This window comes from Diceros bicornis, chromosome 25 (assembly GCF_020826845.1).
Source record: "Diceros bicornis minor isolate mBicDic1 chromosome 25, mDicBic1.mat.cur, whole genome shotgun sequence".
Lineage (NCBI taxonomy): Eukaryota > Metazoa > Chordata > Mammalia > Perissodactyla > Rhinocerotidae > Diceros > Diceros bicornis.
The window spans coordinates 34,896,909-34,915,517 of record NC_080764.1 but is presented as its reverse complement, the minus strand read 5'-3'; the positions used below and the strand labels follow the sequence as shown (position 1 = coordinate 34,915,517).

Genomic DNA, 18,609 nt, shown 5'->3' with positions numbered 1-18,609 from the left:
TGTTCAAGTGACAGAAAGAATGTGACTCTAGTTGCAGGCTGAGGACAGTGGAGTTGTGGGTTTGTGCTGGTGGGACGGAGAGGTTAAATGACAGGCCATCAATGAGGTGATGAGGTCTAGGAGAAAGGCGAAGCCCTGCAGGCCATAATAAGGCATTTGGATTTTGTTCCAGTTTTAATGGGAAGCCATGGGAAAGCTTTAAGCAGAGGAGGAATATGATCTAATTGATGCTTTAAGTATATCTGGCTTTTGTTTATGGAATAGATTGTAAAAAAGGCAAGAGTGAGGGCAGGAAGCCTTTTGGGGAAGCCTATTACAGAGGACTAGGAAAGAGATGAGGACCGCCTGAATTGGAGTTTTTTTTATTTTTTTGTTTATTGCAGTAACATTGGTTTATAACATTGTATAAATTTCAGGTGTACATCATTATACTTCTATTTCTGCATAGATTACATCATGTTCACCACTCAAATACTAATTACAACCCATCACCACACACATGTGCTGAATTATCCCTTTCGCCTTCCTCCCTCCCCTCTTCCCCTCTGGTAACCACCATTCCAATATCTGTCTCTATGTGTTTGTTTATTGTTGTTATTATCTACTACTTAATGAAGGAAATCATATGGTGTTTGACCTTCTCCCTCTTAGCAGCAGAGATATTAGGAAGTGGTCCGAGTTGGTACATTTATATCAAGTAAGGACTTGATAGTAATTTCCTTTGTAGTACAGAGGGACAGAAAAAAAAAAAACCAACAATTTTTCTGGAGAAAAAAAGACATAGGTGGTAAAAGAAAAAAGGAAATTCCATGATTTCTAGGCCACACCTATTGGAGAATTTTTATGATCATATTTCCCATATGACTATAAATCAAATTGACTGTGTCATAATATCTCTTTAAAAGAATGCGAATAAACAAATGAAATGAAATGAATAATAATCCAATATGATTTATAGAGACATAAGATTTTTGAGTAGTAATTGGCTTGTTGTGAAAGTTAAGTTAAAGTCATTTATCACTTTATTTACGTAACACCCTCAAAGCATATGACTACATGAGGAACACACCGCAGAAATTTTCCCTGGCTTCTATGATCTTTTACCACTTAGAATTTATAGTGTTTATGTTTTAGTAGCAATAGCAATAAATATAATATTTATTATACTTACTATATTATTATTGATTCTCCTGAGATCATAAAGCGACTACTAACGGTGAAAGAATAAATCAGTGACACCAAATAACATAAAAGATTAGACCTAGTTCCTAACAGAGTGCCAAATAAAATGTAAATATTCAACTGTACTAAGTAAAATTTTATAAATGACTATTCAAAAAGTCATACTGAGTTGTGATTGTTTTCTTATAAAATATTTTACATTTAATGACTCAGTATTGAATAATGTGATATTTTGAAGTAAACGCGATATTTGATAACACTTACAACTCATAATTCAATAATTCTATGCAGCAAAAAAGTAGGTTAGAATTTAGAATGACAAAATTATTTTCATATTCTGATTAGTAGAGAAATAATACACAAATACATTCTAAACAAAAACGAATAAGTTCTCAAAGTAACTTATACTAACTACTGTCTGTGTTGTGGCTACACTGCACAAATTACCTCCAAATTAATCTTTATCTTGATATGTTTTCATCATGTATAAAAAAATACTCAAAATTAATACAAACATTTTTTTACACTGCATAGTTAGGAGTTTACTTATTAACTTGGATAATTTGAAAATAAGTAAACTATACTCTGTGCACTTACTGCCTGCTAAATTACAACTAATTTCAATATGAATTTTTTATAAATAATGTAAAAATAAAAAATTGAGTAATTATCTTAATTATCAACCTTATAAGATAATACCAATAGCTATTATGTTAAAACTAAGAACATATTTATTTTATACCATTGTTTAGTGTTTAGGGTTAAACTCTTAAAAAAATCCTATTGAGGGGCCGGCCCCGTGGCTTAGCGATTAAGTGCGCGCTCCGCCACTGGTGGCCCGGGTTAGGACCCCGGGCGCGCACCAATGCACCACTTGTCTGGCCATGCTGAGGCTGCGTCCCACATACAGCAACTAGCAGGATGTGCAACTATGACATACAACTATCTACTGGGGCTTTGGGGGGAGAAAAGGAGGAGGATTGGCAATAGATGTTAGCTCAGAGCCGGTCTTCCTCAGCAAAAAGAGGAGGATTAGCATGGATGTTACCTCAGGGCTGATCTTCCTCACAAAAAATAAAATAAAATAAAATAAAATAAAATATCCTACTGAAAAATAAGTAGCATTAAAGATTATAACCATCAATCACAAAACATTAATACATCCCAGACATTGTTCTAAGCTCTTGCATATATTCTCATTTAATTCTCACAATTCTGTAATGGAGGTAACAATATTATCACCAACTTACAGATAAAGAAACTGAGGCTCGGGGGATTTTAGTAACTTGTCTAAGGTCACACAGTTAGTGGTGCAGTGAGGATTCAACCCAAGCAAGAAAGCTGCCTCCAGAGTGCAGTTCTAACCATTATACTATAAAAACTAAAGTCTAAAAAAAAAGTCTACAAGTTTGAAGATTTAGACATGTGGATTAAATTGGGAAAAAAAATCATAAAATAAACTACTTTTTCAAGAGGAACTTTATCATATAAATTAGCCTTTGATAGCAATGGAACCATAGTGTCCCATTAGAGCACTCAACAGGTCAAGGAAGGACTTCTCCCAATGGCCAGCCCTGGAGAAAAGAGTGTGGAAATGTGTTACCTTCTGTGCCTTTTTCTTATTAATCTTGTTCCTGCTCTGATGCAGTAATAAAAGATTTCTGACTGGCCTAGGTGCTTCCCTTAGCTGACAAAACCCTCATACATACGAAAGCCCTTATTGTTGTCTCCTTAGAGTAGTCCCTATTACCTGTTCCACTTTCTGGTTGGGAAACATCAGTTCTGGGTCTGTAGCTAAGGATGGCACGTGACCTGTAAACTCTTCAGCTCTACACTACAGCTGTGAGGAAGACTGGGAAGCAGAGATCAAGGCATCCTTTGGTATAGGAGAATAATAATACTGATGTACACAACAATTCCCCAATACTTCCATGATCCCTACTCCAATCGGGATTCTTCTTGTTTTGGAAGAATCCAATTCTTATATATTATGGCTTCCCCTAGAGATCTCCTAGTTTTCAGCTCATGTGGATAATGTAACACTAATGGTTGTTATGCAAGAAAGAGATTATTATTTCCACATCACATATGAGAAAATTAGTGCCTTTATTAATAACCTCGCGGTCTGACTGGTCCAAAGTTTTTTTTTTAAGTCTGCCCTAAACATCCTTGTATTTTCTTGGGTCAGTTATTCCTAAATATTTGGGGAATTTCTATAACCATCATTTAAACCAGATAATTTTAAAAAATTCTGCAACTTGACTAAACATGTTTAAAAGTAATGACCATTCATTACTGAACTTAGCCAATAAATCTTCCATACCTAGTATAAGATTCATCATGTTTAAATTCTACTTTGTAGCAACCTTAGGATTTTGAAAATTGTATTTATTTTATAGTATGGTTCCAGTTGAGTTTCTATTCATTCATTTGACAAATATCTGCTGAGCACCTTCTCTGTGGCTGACGCTGTCATGGAAATGTGGATGATAAAAAGTCATACACAATTTATAAGACAGTATCCCTGGCTTATTGTGGGAAACAGTGCTCGAGTTGGGAATAGAACACTTTAGTGTCAGTTCTAGTGCGAAGTTTCTTACTACATGGTGGTTCCCAAATGACAGACTGATGACCCCCAGCATTAGCTCATTTAAGAAAAAAATAAAAAGAACATTCAAGTAAAAAATGTAGAAAGGATGCAAAATAAATATTCATCAAAATTAAACCAACTTAGGAATCTTAAATAATCACTACTTTTTAGAAATAATTGTTTTCATTTGGTTAGAGACCCATGTAAACCTAGTCATTTGATATAAATAAAGTATTTAACACTAGAACTGAGACTAAATAAAATGCTCCCTTCTCAACCTTTGAAGTACTATCTAGAATAAGTAATGACTTCTACAAATACATATTCAACAAAAGGTTAAAAATACAAACATAGACTAGATAAATTGGTTTGATGTATAATATAATGTAACAAATTTCTTACCTAATGTAACAAACTTCTTACCTAATGATTCAAATGTAGTAGTTGAGACACATAACCTCCAATTCTAATGCAACAAAATAAAAATGAATGCATCCACTGCATGACTAAGAGTGTCATTTGTATTGTTTTGCTTTGCTTTTGTGTAGGTTTATTGCGGGGAAGGGATAAAAATTTTACTGGATCTTAAACTTCCCAGAGAACACACTATAAGCGTATAAAAACTGAAAAATCATAGAGTTTTAATTTATAAAATCTCATATCTCAATAATTTATTTCTATTTTCTATTTTTATCCCAATATTTTAGTTCCATTTATAAACAACCTCATTGTCAATCTGATTAACGTTATTCTTTCTTTCTTTCCTTTTTTTTGTTGAGGAAGATTAGCTGTGAGCTAACATCTGTGCCAATCATCCTCTATTTTTTTTGTATGTGGGACACCACCACAGGGTGGCTGGTGAGTGGAGTAGGTCCGCGCCCGGGATCCGGACCCGCCGAAGCAGAGCGCAAGAACTTGAACCACTCGGCCACTGGGCTGGGCCCTCTTTTTCTTTTCAGCTCACCATATATTGCCCTTGCTCACTCAATGTCACTTAATAGCACAAATTAAAAATTTTTCCTGTATATTGGAAATATGTTTGTTGATATTTACTATTTTCAATCCAACAAAGTTACTTTTATTTTAGATGTTTCTTGGCTTGCAGCATCCTTGATTTTAAGAACTCGTGTACATTGTAGTTACTAATATCATACTCATTTTACAGATGAGGGAACTGAGGCAAAGAGAGGGTAAGTAAATTGCCTAAAGTCACAAAGCTAGAACATAGAAGTGTTCCTTCAAACTCTGGCTTTAGGTGTTAACCTACAACTAATCCCTGAAAATAAATTACAATAGCCATTATGAATGCCCACTCACAAATATTTGCCAATTTATCAAATGATTACATTTCAAAGTTATTTTTAAATTAATTGCTCAAAACTCAATGCATTTTTCCCTATGAAATTACTATTCCATCTAGTATAATCAAATCAAATGCCAGGTTTGAATGCTTTTAAGTGAAGTATAAATTTGCCTCCCTTCAACCCTACCATTCTTTCATTTCAACATCCAGAATAAAGGTAAGTACTGAGAGAGTCCCATGTATCTGAGTCTGTAATATTAATGGAGTAGAGAAGAAGAGATTGACGGCAGATGATCAGGTCAACGTGGAAGGAGCTTGCAGGAGTGGTTCTATCTAGATACTCTGCGAGGGAGTAACCAACAGGTGGACATCTAGATGGCAGCTATCTAGGAATACCACAGCTGTTTGCAAGTATAGATTATTTATAATTCAACTAGCTATAAAATGGGAATTGCTTGGATTATAGGATTCAAAATTTATAACTTCTTTGTTATATTATAGAGTAAAAGCATTTATTCAAAAATTTTACATTTATAAGAATAAACTAACTACCATACTGACATTTTATTCATACTAGTTTAAATTTTGAATTTTAGGTTAATTTGAAAAATGTTTATTCATACAATTTGCAAGCAGATATGAAATTTTATAAGCCAGAATCTGGTCAGCTCAGGGCTTCAAGGTACGGCACTTAGCATTCCTAATATCTTATTATCCATTAAATTTCTTGAATAAATGATATGGTCAGGAAGATTTGAATCAGTTATCTACATTGTTCACCACATGTAGTAAGGTTATTTACTTTAAGGTGTCCACTTTAAGGGGGCAAAAACAGTAAGTAAATAAAAACTTTAAAAAATACCTTACATGATGTCAATTAAGAGTGTCTCAAATTTTGATTCTGATTAAAACACAAAAACCAATAAAGCTTAAGGGATTTTACAATGAAATATGTGTAGAAACATTGAATAAGACTATGGCTGTGTTTTGACTTGATTTGAACTTGTTTGTCTATTTCAAGAATGGCTTATAAGAAAAGAGAAAATTCTCTGAATATCTAAACTATGACTCCCATCAATACATAACAGTTTCACATAATCAGCTTTTACTATGTTTTACTCATTGGAAACTAAATTAAAAGCAATTTGAAACATTATTCAACAGATCTTACTATACATAATAAATATATATTACACTACATCTATAATTATGTAGTATATATTTATGACACTTCTCATGCACATACTTTTTAAAATTATATATGTATTTTTAATACTTTATTAAATTTGATAATATTGAATATATCCTAAGGTTCTCAAGGAAATATTCTGTTTTCTTGCTTTATTCTGTTTAATTCTGTTTAATTTACTTTAAAATAGTTTATAATCTGTTTGAAAATTGTTTATATATACAGAAGAAAATAAAAAATATTCCTAATGCTACAGTAACCATGCTTATCTAATCCTTTAAATTCTTTTTTCCCTCTAAGTCATGAACAAGATTCACTTGTGAAGTTTTGCAAAAAAGTATAGTGGGAACAAATGGAGTTGAAATTTTAAATTTATGATTTCATCTTAACTATCACTAACAGTCATTTTGAAGTATGATAAATCCTTTTTTTCCTAATCCCTTGTGCCTTTCACTATAATACTGCAACGTACATATCTGACTCACATTTCTCACAAGGTTGCTACAAATATCAAATAAAGTAAGAAGTAACAGCACCTTGAAAATTGTGAAAAATGTACTGGGTAAATATAGGGTATTAACACTAAAAATAAAATTACTGTTATTTAACGCAGAGAAGGGTGTAGTGTTTTTAGTATTCTCATTTTCTTATTCAGTAACTTTGTTGAACTTTCTACTGTGGTTAACAATAGTATTTTACAAATATTTTCCAATGTATTCCACAATATTTTTTCACCTGTTTCAACTAGTCAACTTTTTGCATGTACACTTGCAATATAACATAACTGTTTAGCTAATAAAAGACATTTAAAAAAATCATTAATATAATCTTTGGATCACAGATGAGCCAAGAATGCTTTTAATCTTCCTCTGATTTTGATTAAGATTGTGCTAATGAGGTGCATTACACCAAAAAGATATAAATATGATTATCCTTCTACAACCATTTCATTTTTCAAATGAAAAATGATTTCAAACATTTTTCAAAGTTTTTGCCTTTTTGGAATACCCTCATCAGAAAATTAAGAAAATTTATATGCTAAATGAAACTCTTCAACAACATGGTTTAGTCTCACAGGTACTCTTTCATATTCACCCCTAAATAATAGTGAAAATTAAATGAGACTTTTGCATTCACTCTATTGTCAATCAGAAGCTTAAAAGTATTTCCCCATTAATAATTTTAATAGCACAAAAACAATTGAGAATTAAGATGAGTTGGCTTGCAATTACAAATGCAACATTCATACAAGCGAATGTTTCTTCAACAAACTTCCACTGAGTAACAATTATGCACAAAGCATTAGGGAAGAAATTAACTATTTTCTGGAAGTTTTAAGATAAAGTATTGACTATGATACTGCAATGCAAAATTGAAGATCCTATAAAATATATATTTACAGGAAAAGGATTCAGTGTGAAAGCAGAGGAAAATTAAGATGAATAAAATTTGGCTATCTTTATTCAGCAGGAAAAAGGCATTGAAGTTGGGGCACAGAAGAACAAATCAAAGAGTAATATATCTTAGTATACAGCAGACATTAAAGTTCAATTGAAATTTGATACATAAAACTTATCAGGACACATATTTCCTATTGTGCCCCCCCTTCAAAGCAATAAGAATCATTAAAATGATAAATTATTGATTAAGAATAATTATAGTAGTTCTAGTCTTAATTTTTTGAGGGCTCTCCATACTGTTTTCCACAGTGGCTGCACCAGTTTACATTCCCACCAGCAGTGTATGAGGGTTACCTTTTCTCCACATTCTCTCCAACATTTGTTGTTTCTTGCCTTTTTAATAATAGCCATTCTGATGGGCATGAGGAGATATCTCACTGCAGTTTTGATTTGCATTTCCCTAATAATTAGTGATGTTGAACATATTTTCATGTGCCTGTTGCCCATGTGTATATCTTCTTTGGAAAAATGTCTGTTCAGATCTTTTGCCCGTTTTTTAATTGGGTTTTGTTGTTGTTGTTGTTGAGTTATATGAGTTCTTCATATATTTTGGATATTAACCCCTTATTGGATATACAATTTGCAATTGTTAGGTTGTTTCCAATTGTTAGGTTGTTTTTTTGTTTTGTTGGTGGTTTTCCTTGCTGTGCAAAAAATTTTCTAGTTTGATGTAGTCCCAGTTGCTTATTTCTTCTTTTATTTCCCTTGCCTGAGGAGACATATTTCAAAAAGATACTGCTAAGGCCAATGTTGAGGAGTGTACTATCTATCTTTTCTTCTAGGAGTTTTATGGTTTCAGAGCTTACATTCATGGTGTAAGGGCTTACACGTATGGTGTAAGATAATTGTCCACTTTCATTTTTTTCTGCATGTGGCTGCAAATGAAAACACTCATTTGAAAAGGGATACATGCACCCCTATGTTTATGGCAGCATTATTCACAATAGCTAAGACTTGGAAACAACCTAAGTGCCCATCAATTGATGACTGGATAAAGAATACACAGTATATTTATATATACACAACGGAAAACTACTCAGCCATAAAAAGATGAAATCTTGTCGTCTGCGACAACATGGATGGACCTTGAGGGTATTATGCTAAGTGAAGTAAGTCAGATGAAGAAAGCCAAATACCTCATGTTTTCATTCATGTGGAAGATAAAACAACAACAAATCAAACATATAGACACAGAGAACAGATTGGTGGTTACCAGAGGGGAAAGAAGAAGGGGAGAGGACAAAAAGGTAAGAGGGTACATGTGTATGGTAATGGGTGGCTATTAGACTTTGGGTGGTGAACACGATGTATTCTCACAGAAATCAAAATATAATGATGTACACCCAAAATTTATATAATGTTATAAACCAATGTGACCTCAATAAAAAAAAAAAATAAATCTAAAAATAAAAACACAAAACTATCAAAGAAAAAGTACATATGGTTGACATCGCTATGTCATAACTATTTCAGGGACTAGATCTCTTAAATACCAAGAAGACAGACACTCTATTAAATACACATATACACACATATGTCTCCATCAAATAATGTGTCATTAATTCTGATAGTATATACTTAGGAAACTTAGCACAAGACTTCATGTAATACAGAAACAATATACAGTGCACAAAAGTTCTAGACATTATGCTAAGAAAATACTGACGAATATGCTTACACATGCATTATAGGGAATTTTTCTCAGCGTTAAAAAATGCAAAATAGTTGAAAGAATCTAAATGCTCAATAATTCTGAACTAGTTAAGTAAATAATGGCAAATTCATATGATGAAATACTATGAAACTATTAAAACAGCATTGTAGGAGGATACTGAATGCTATGGTAATAACCACGGTATATTGCCAAATGAAAACTTACTGACCTAGAAAGTGCGCCATGGTATTTTTAGAAAAGACATATTTTGGAAAAATCTATGGAAAGAAAGAACGTGGAGGGACACAAATCATAAAAGATGTTTGCTCTAAGTGATGCAATTACATAATTTTGATTTTCTTACTTGTGTTTTTCTGTTTTCCATCTTTTTATGACTAATACAGAAATTTGAACAACGTATGTTATATTTAAAGGATTTGGGAAATGTACTAATGGCAAGAGCCTGAGTAGCTCTGAGGTAGAGGTAATCATTAAGATATTTTTCAGGGTGGCCAATAGTACCCCTCCCTCCATCTGCCATGGGCCCATCATGTGGGGTTTCTCTTGGCATCAGAATTCTTGTCTGAATCAATCATTGGTCTAATGCAATAGTGAAATATTCTGTTCTGTTTACTTACTAGAATATAAGCATACAATAATAAAAAGTGAAAAAATAATAAAAGGTAAAAAAAAAAAAAAATAATTGCATTATAAGATATGCTTCTAAAACCCAGTATATGAACACTAGACTGCAATCTATAGATATCTATGGAAAACATTTGGACCTCGTAATGCATTTTTCCATAGAACCTATGTTACAATTATCTCCTAAGCCAGCCTGGAAAGTACGATACTGACACAACCTAGCTGCCGTGTATAGATAGGAGTGATTCGAAGTGAAATGCTTTTATAACTTGACTCTCTGCAGAATCACACTCCATCCTTGGAAATCAAGAGTTAGAACATTTTCAGTTCCAAGCTATTGGTGGCACCTGTGCCTAGAGATTGTAATGGAAGGATCCACCAAATTGGAGGGTAAGGAACTGTGAAGATTCAGGGGCATATCTGAGTCCTGGCCCACTGCCCAAAGACTGTGCTCTGGTTCCTTTCTGTTACCATTATTTATTCTTTAAACTGAAGATTCTCTCCCTCTAAACCAGCGGGTCTCTACCAGGGGTGACTCTGCCCCACCCAAGAGACATTTGACAATGTATGGAGACATTTTTGATTTTCATATTAGGGTCCAAGGGTGCTACTAACATCTAGTGCGTAGAGGCCAGGAAGAGAAACATCCTACAATATGCAGAACAGTCCTCTCATAGCAAAGAATGATCTAGCCTAAAATGTCAATAGTGGTGCTGTTGAGGAATCCTGTTCCAGATTTACAAGAAAATATACTTTCATCACCACTTCACCTTGACCCTTTTTTCTTACATCTTCTGGAGAATCTAATAGTAAATTATATGAAAGCAAAAATAACAAACAAGGGAGATGTTTCCAATCTCAAGTAGTCTAAAATAAGTGATGAAAGTTGGTATTCTATTTAATGCAATGCCAATGGAATTTTTTTTTTTTTTGGCTCCTTTTCATCCCATAGCCAATCTTTATGCTTGTTATTATTAATCCTGCCCAACTGTTAATACCAGAGCTGGTCCTAAGGAATACTAATATTTGCATTTAGATGCTATAGAAATATAAACCTTCAGAATAGCGTTAATTTTAGTTTAGGAACTTACATTTACAGACTAGTAAACCTCCGTTTATTAAGAAATAGTATTTATTAAACACTTGGCTGCCAAATATGGGGAGTGGACTGTGTGGTGAAAAGATGTGTGGATGAAATGGTATAATGGGAATGGACCAGGGGTGTGGTGGGGGCTGGAGTCAGCAGAAGGGGTTTTCATTGTGTTTCTCTCTTACTCCTTCTTTGCAGTCTATTCTGCCCTAGACAGAGGGTACAAAGATGAGGGTTAGGAAAAGAGGTTCCTAGGCGCCCAGAGTTTGGCAGAAGAGGAAGCCAAGATAATATCTGCAACTTTTATAAGATGAGAGGGAAATTCCCAGAGACAACTGCAGGAAATGAGAGAGAAAAGAATGTGCTATCACCTAGTTAAGGCTGGGGGTATTGTAGGCATGTAAGATACACCTAGATAAGTCAGAGACAGACTTCAAAAATACCTTAACAGGGCCAGCCCGGTGGCATGGTGGTTAAGTTTGCATGCTCGGCTTCGGCAGCCCAGGTGGAGGGTTCGGATCCTGGGTGCGGACCGACGCACCACTCATCAAGCCATGCTGTGGCAGCGTCCCATATAAAGCAGAGGAAGATGGACACGGATATTAGCCCAGGGCCAATCTTCCTCGGCAAAAAGAGGAGGATTGGCAACACATGTTAGCTCAGAGCTAATCTTCCTCACAAAAAAATAAATAAAAAATAAATAAAAATAAAAATATCTTAGCAGTAAAACTATACTGAATATAACATTATCTTGCTTTGGTTATTCAAAAGACACTCAGGAATCTAATACTCTCCTGAAGTCACCATTATTCAAATGAATTGGCATACGACACTACATAAAAAAATATGGTTATTTGTGTTTTCTGATTACTGAATACAAAGCAAGGGTTACTAATTTTCTACACTTTATCAGCCTTTTGACTAAGCTAAGATATCGTCATAATATGTTTTTTTCATGCAGTTTAAAGTAAATAAACGCTTTTCAAACTTCTCATTTCATAGGGAGATGAGAATTATCTCCCTGATATTTTCTTAACACATAATACAATTAATTCCCTTCCAATTTTTTATTAAACCTCAATACATATTTACATTCCTCAAAAGACAGAAGTTTATTTTACCCTGATATCACTTGCAGTTCAAAGCCATAGCAAGGAACACAACCAGAATTAATACACATATGTTATTCATTTATGTGTCCTGTATTCTGATAAATGTAATACAAAATAACATATAGAGAAAAAAAAAATTAGTTCTTGTGGAGAGATTCTGATCCAGCAGGGAACAGATCTTAATGCCTCATAATAGTAAGATTTTTCATGGAAAAGATAGATGATTGTGAAGTTATGAAAACCCTTCTTAGGCAGTCCTTTTTCAAAACATTTTATCCAAATTAGTTACTAAGTCTCACAGGAAATGAGGTCTATTTAACCCTTCAACGGATAGCTCACTATATGTGGCACTCATATTAAAATGTTAGTAAATAATATATGGAGACAGAATAACTCAACAATGCAAGGTTTGGAAATGAGGATTAGGAATGGGAGCTATATAACATAATAATAAAAGAAATTTGATTTCAATATATTTATCTCAGACTCAAATATGACAATACCTTGTAGAAATTCACATTGCTTTGCATAAAACCATATAATTCATTAAAGAATAAAGTGGATGAAGATAAAGAGCAAGTTTACTAAAATAAGTTCTATATTAAAGGTTATAAACTGGTATATGAGTTTACAAACCAGGCTCTATACCATTTATGAAGTTTAAAATGCCGATGATGCCAGAAATAGTCAGTTTGGATGTTAAAGGTTTAAATTACACGTCACAGCTATTTTTTAACTACAAGATCACACTTCCAAATTTAATAGCATCTTTTCACAATAATCAGAATTACCATAGTCAACTACAATTAGTTTAGCTAATAAATTACTTAGCTTCACCATTATTATGTAAGAAAAAAATTCATATTTTGTATATATGATTGGGTGGCTTTGTAACAAGAGAAAAGGAATGATCCAAAGGAATAAAAACAGAAATTTAGAGACAAAATTGGGTAAGAATAAAAGCTTAAATGTATGATTTAAAAAAATGCTCTATGTAAATCAATTGAATCCATTCTAAGTTAGTTATCCTCCAAATAAATTGTCCATTTTGAATTATGGTATATGAATTTTCATAACTTGCTTCAAGATTCGTTAATGGAATTGTAGTTTTAGCAAATGTGAATAAATGCTGAGAATGAAATGATGTGGAAGGTAAAATGATCTTTATGTTCATGAATTTGTCATATAGCTAGGAAGAAGAAAAGATATGTTTAGAGAGAGAGATTTTAAAAATTAAAGATCATCTTAAACATTACTGGAAATCATGAGATACACTCTGTACAAATGCACTATAAAATTTCAAAAATAACAAACAACAATAATCAAAGTAACATTTAGTAAATAATAAAAGACAGAAGTTGACCTCAATGTCTTCAATTCATTCTCAATTCCCATAATCCTTTGTAGAAAGTCAGATCAAGTAAAACAGCCTCAAGAGATTTAATTTGGGACGGGATGCTGATTTGGATCTTGTCTGTAAGGAAGACTATTTTGAATTGCGACTTACCATGATTATGTGTGGGCCTGGTAGTTGAGGAACAGGTACTTAAAAAATAGTAAGGTGGCTGGAGAGAACAGTTGGGTGTGTGTGAAAGGATGCACTGGATAATAATAGCTCACTTGTACTGAAGGCTTAGCATGTGCCAGACATTGTTCCAAGTGCTTTATACATATTAGCTCATTTAATTTGCCTCACAACCCTATCAGATAGTTCCTACTGTCAAATCCATTTTACAGATCAGGAAACTGAGGCACAGGAGATTAAGGATTTGTTCAATACTACCCTCAGCTAATAAGTGGAGGAAAATAAGGATAATAAGGAAAATTTAGATAAATGAGTTAGAATTGAATCTGACCACCGATAAATTCTCTGTCTAATATAATAATCAACATATTTCATGAAGTTTTCTTTCTGAAAACAAGATATCAACTCTGAGTCTGATTATGAACCTACAGAGAAAAAGGTTTTGTGGCATCACAAGAAAAATATAAAGGAATCGAATATTTATCACCTACTTCTATACATTGTCAATACATACAGGAACATCTATCTATCAAATGCAATATTAAATGACTGACTTTCTTGGAAATCTGGAGGCTTGTCATTACACAGACTCCTAATTCTTTTACTGGTTTAAGAAGCAACTAGAAAATTATTTGGTAGTTTCTCCTGGGTATGCCTGGATAAAACATTGAATTGCCCATTCAATTTAGATATTTAAAAAGATTTTAAAATTGGTTTAATAAAGTCTTCAAGAGGTAAAGTTTTCTCATTTCCATTACATTGCAAAACCCAAAAGAGTATATTGTGGTAAAAAGGAAGGAGTCAGATACACTTAGGTTTGATTACTGGCTTTTTCATACACGAGGTAATTTTTTTTACTATTTGAATCATTCTTATTATACTATAATGTTTATCATTAAAACTTAGCAAAAATATGAAGTTCGAATAAGAAAATTAATAATGACATTCATCCCAGCACCTAGACATAATTAATATTTTAATATTTCCTCACAGTCTTTTTTCCACACACTTATATTGTTTTTACAAAACAATATTAATAATAATAACATTGAATGAATGCTTACTATGTGCTATGCCCTCTTATAAGTGCTTTACACGTTCTAATTCATTTAAACTCATCACAAACCAATGAGGGAGATACTATAATTATCCTCATTTCTGAATAGGTACAGATCATTATTCATATACTCCATTTTCTTTAAAATTAAATCATTAACCTTTTCCCCATGATATTATTCTTTATAGCATCAAATTCTATTGTATAGACTGATAGTTATTTATTTAAAAATTCTCTAGGGGCTGGCCTGGTGGCGTAGTGGTTAAGTTCACGTGCTCTGCTTCAGTAGCTCGGGGTTTGTGTGTTTGGATCCCAGGCACAGACCTACACACCGCTCATCAAGCCATGCTGTGGTGGTGTCCCACATACAAAATAGAGGAAGATTGGCACAGATGTTAGCTCAGAAACAATCTTCCTCAAGCAAAAAGAGGAAGATTGGCAACAGATGTTAGCTCAGGGCCAATATTCCTCACCAAAAAAGAAAAAAAAAAACTATTTAATATGTCCAAGTTTCAGTTTTCTCATCTAATACCACCGGACTCATAGAGTTGTAATAAACATTAAATGAGACAATGTACATGAAGTCCCTAGCCCAGTGACGGACACATAGTTAGCATTTACTAGTTGCTAGTTCCCTTTCTGGTTTAGAAAGACCAAAAAAAGAAGACAACAACAATGTGATCATTAGGAAGACCACTAAAACACGGTGTTCTTATTTGTAAACATCAGCACATTGTCTAGATTTCTAAATATATGAAACTAAATGTCACTGCTCGTTTTGGAAACTAAAAATCAAAAGAGATAACTGGTGCAGTTAGTTTTCTAGTTATATTTAGATTCATCAATTCTGCAATAAATAGGTGACAAGTCAATGTTTTGATATTCAAATAAATTTGGAAAATATTTGGCTAACACAGGGTTAGCCAGTGACCACATGGCCCAGTGACCACACCAAACCCACTGTCTGTTTTTGTATGGCCCATCAGCTAAGAATTTTTTTACATTTTTAAATGTTTTTTAAAAATCAAAAGAAGAATTCTTTTATGACACATGGAAATTATATGATTCAAATTTCAATGTTTATAATATTGAAACACAGCCATGCTCCTTCATTTACATATTGTCTACAGCTATCTTCATGCTACAACAACAAAATTGAGCAGTTGAGAGAGAGATCTTACAGCTCACAAACCCCAAAACATTCACTATCTGGCTCTTTACAGAAAAAAGTTTGCTGACTCCTGGATAAACAGTGAAAAAAAATTTCTTTACTTTAGGAATTCTCAAAACACTTAATATGCTAATGTTACACCATAAAACCCCAAGAGAAGGAAAAGATTCCAGTTTATAGCATCTCCTAAATTTATCTGACCTTGGCATGACATCTCACAAAATTCATGATTTGCAGGAATCATCTGCAATGCACAAATTCAGCTATTTTCTTTATTATACGAAATGAAATGTCATTTTTCTCACAAGCCACCAATATTTAATAAGAAATGTAAAAAATATTTCTCTCATGTAATCAATCTATGATTACCTATAATTCTATAAAACATGCTGATGGGTTCTCTTATATAAAACATCAAAAATTTTGAAAGATGTTGAATAGCAGTCTAGGAGAGCTTCAGATCTTCCGTATGTTTTAGAGAATTGTTCACGATGACTTTATTTTTAGTAAGTTCTAAAGCATGATATGTTGCCCATTCAATCAGCCTCTAAAAGTTATAACGACCTTTTAAATCTATTTTAAGTTTGTTTTGGCTATTTTTTGTACTTAAACATTAATCACCTCAGGAAAAATGAAGGCATTTGAAGTAAAACAAATATACGATCGATGGGATTCAGGACACAACACCTCAAAATAACGGCACCTTAGTATATTGAATATTTTAAGCTGAAGGAGTTTGAGAAAATGGGAGAATCAGGAAGTTCACTCTGACCTTTCCCACATGCGTGTCCCCTGAGACAAACCATAATACCCTCATGTGAGAGATGCCCTCCCTACACCCAGAGGAAAGGAGCATCCTCATCTCTGAAGACAAAGGGAGGAGAAGAATCCAAATAGGCCCTGCTAAATTTCTCCCAGCATACTACACTTACTTCACATTCTGTGACCTATCATGCCTCTCCATGACTGTCTGCTCTTCACCAAACCTAGCATAAAAATACTCCGGGTTAACCATTTCTTTGGGTCTTCATCTCCTTAGGAAGGCTCCCATGTCATATAAAACTTATGTTAAATAAATTTGAATGCTTTTCCCCTGTTAATCTGTCTTTGTCAGTTTAATTTTCAGACCTACCCAGGGACCTTAAGAGAGTTGAGGAAAACTTTTTCCTTCCCCACATTATACATGAAATAGTAAAAGCAATATTATAAGACAATTTTGATTGTCTTTCTTTAAAGCACACACACACACAAAGTTTAAGCAAAATTAAAATTAATGAAGCAGGCAAATGGTGAGGAAGCTCTGGCCCACAATCTAACTCTGGTTATTTTATCCAGAGTGCAGCATAATCATTCCATGGAAACTGGGACAGTCAAAAATTAATAAAAATTACACTGAAAATTAAAATTTGATATATGTGTGTATATACATATACACATATAAATATAAATAAATCCATATATATATATATATATAAAATCACAGGTTTATGCTTTACTAATGCCAGTTTAATTTTCTAGGAAGTAATGTAAGCAAGTCATGCAGGATAAGAAAAACCCCAGACATTCCATAATTGCTGGGTAGCTATAATACATAATTCCCACAAACAGAGAAAAGGGTAGGGAACGTGAAAAGAATGTTATTGGAGACCACTGCGGGTTAAGTAAACTAAGCTCATGGTTCAGATTCCGGAAATTGATTATAATCGAAATGTAAATATTTAACATGTAGTATTTACCAGATGAAATGCTGAGAAAATATCTAATCTCATTGGAAATTCTAGTGTTTACTTCCCAGTGTTACCTGTGCCTGGCAAATACCTAAAGTTTCCTTATTGATTAGTACTGTGTAGAGAAATATTTCATAACAACAAAGCATAAGTATATTTATTAAAGGAAAGTTGCCTAGCCTGAATATTTGGTTTAATGCTAGATATAGTTATGTCAACTACTAGTATTCATTTTCCTTTTGGCAGCTAAGTCCATAATCGGTTTTGCCTTCTTAGTGAAAGATGTTTTCTAATGATGGTGATTTTCAGCTTGTATCTGCCTGCAGCTACCTACTCTTCCCTCTCGAAATGTATTCGGAGTTTTGTTGGCATATTTGAATGGCACTAGAAATATGTAAGAATTTGAATTATCTAGTAGGATAGCTGAAAACACAAGATGACCTTTTCCTCTGGTCTTTCTTTCCTATCCTGTCACATTGTAACAACTATCATTTGACCACATATTCACCTCAACTATCTTTCCTTCTCGAACTCAAGTAGCAATCCAGTCACTTTCTCTAGTTCATCACTTTCCAGTAACTACAACCCACCACAAAGTGACTTCCACCCCCACCCACCCCCAACAGACACATTTCTTCTTAGGTTTATCAGAGATCTCCTAACTGCCAAGCCCGATAGCCATTTTCCATGTTCAGAACTGATCTGATTTGACCTCACTGTAATATTATGTGTTGCGACCTTTCCCTCCCATTCTTGCAGAAATCGGTTCTTTGACTCTCTGATTCCACTCTCCGTAGTTCTTCCTTTACTTTTCTAGCTTCGTCTCAGTCCCAGCAAGGGCCTTGCTTCCTCTGCATATTCAATAAATGTAGGTGTCATGCAGGGATGGCCACAGATTCTTTGC

The 18,609-nt window shown here is 33.6% G+C and overlaps 1 protein-coding gene across 1 annotated transcript in view; it reads right to left on the bottom strand.

Moving 5' to 3' along the window:
- The window catches only part of RASSF9 (Ras association domain family member 9), a 36,878-nt gene that overhangs the window by 4,940 nt on the left and 13,329 nt on the right, over nucleotides 1-18,609 (bottom strand). The window lies entirely within an intron of this gene.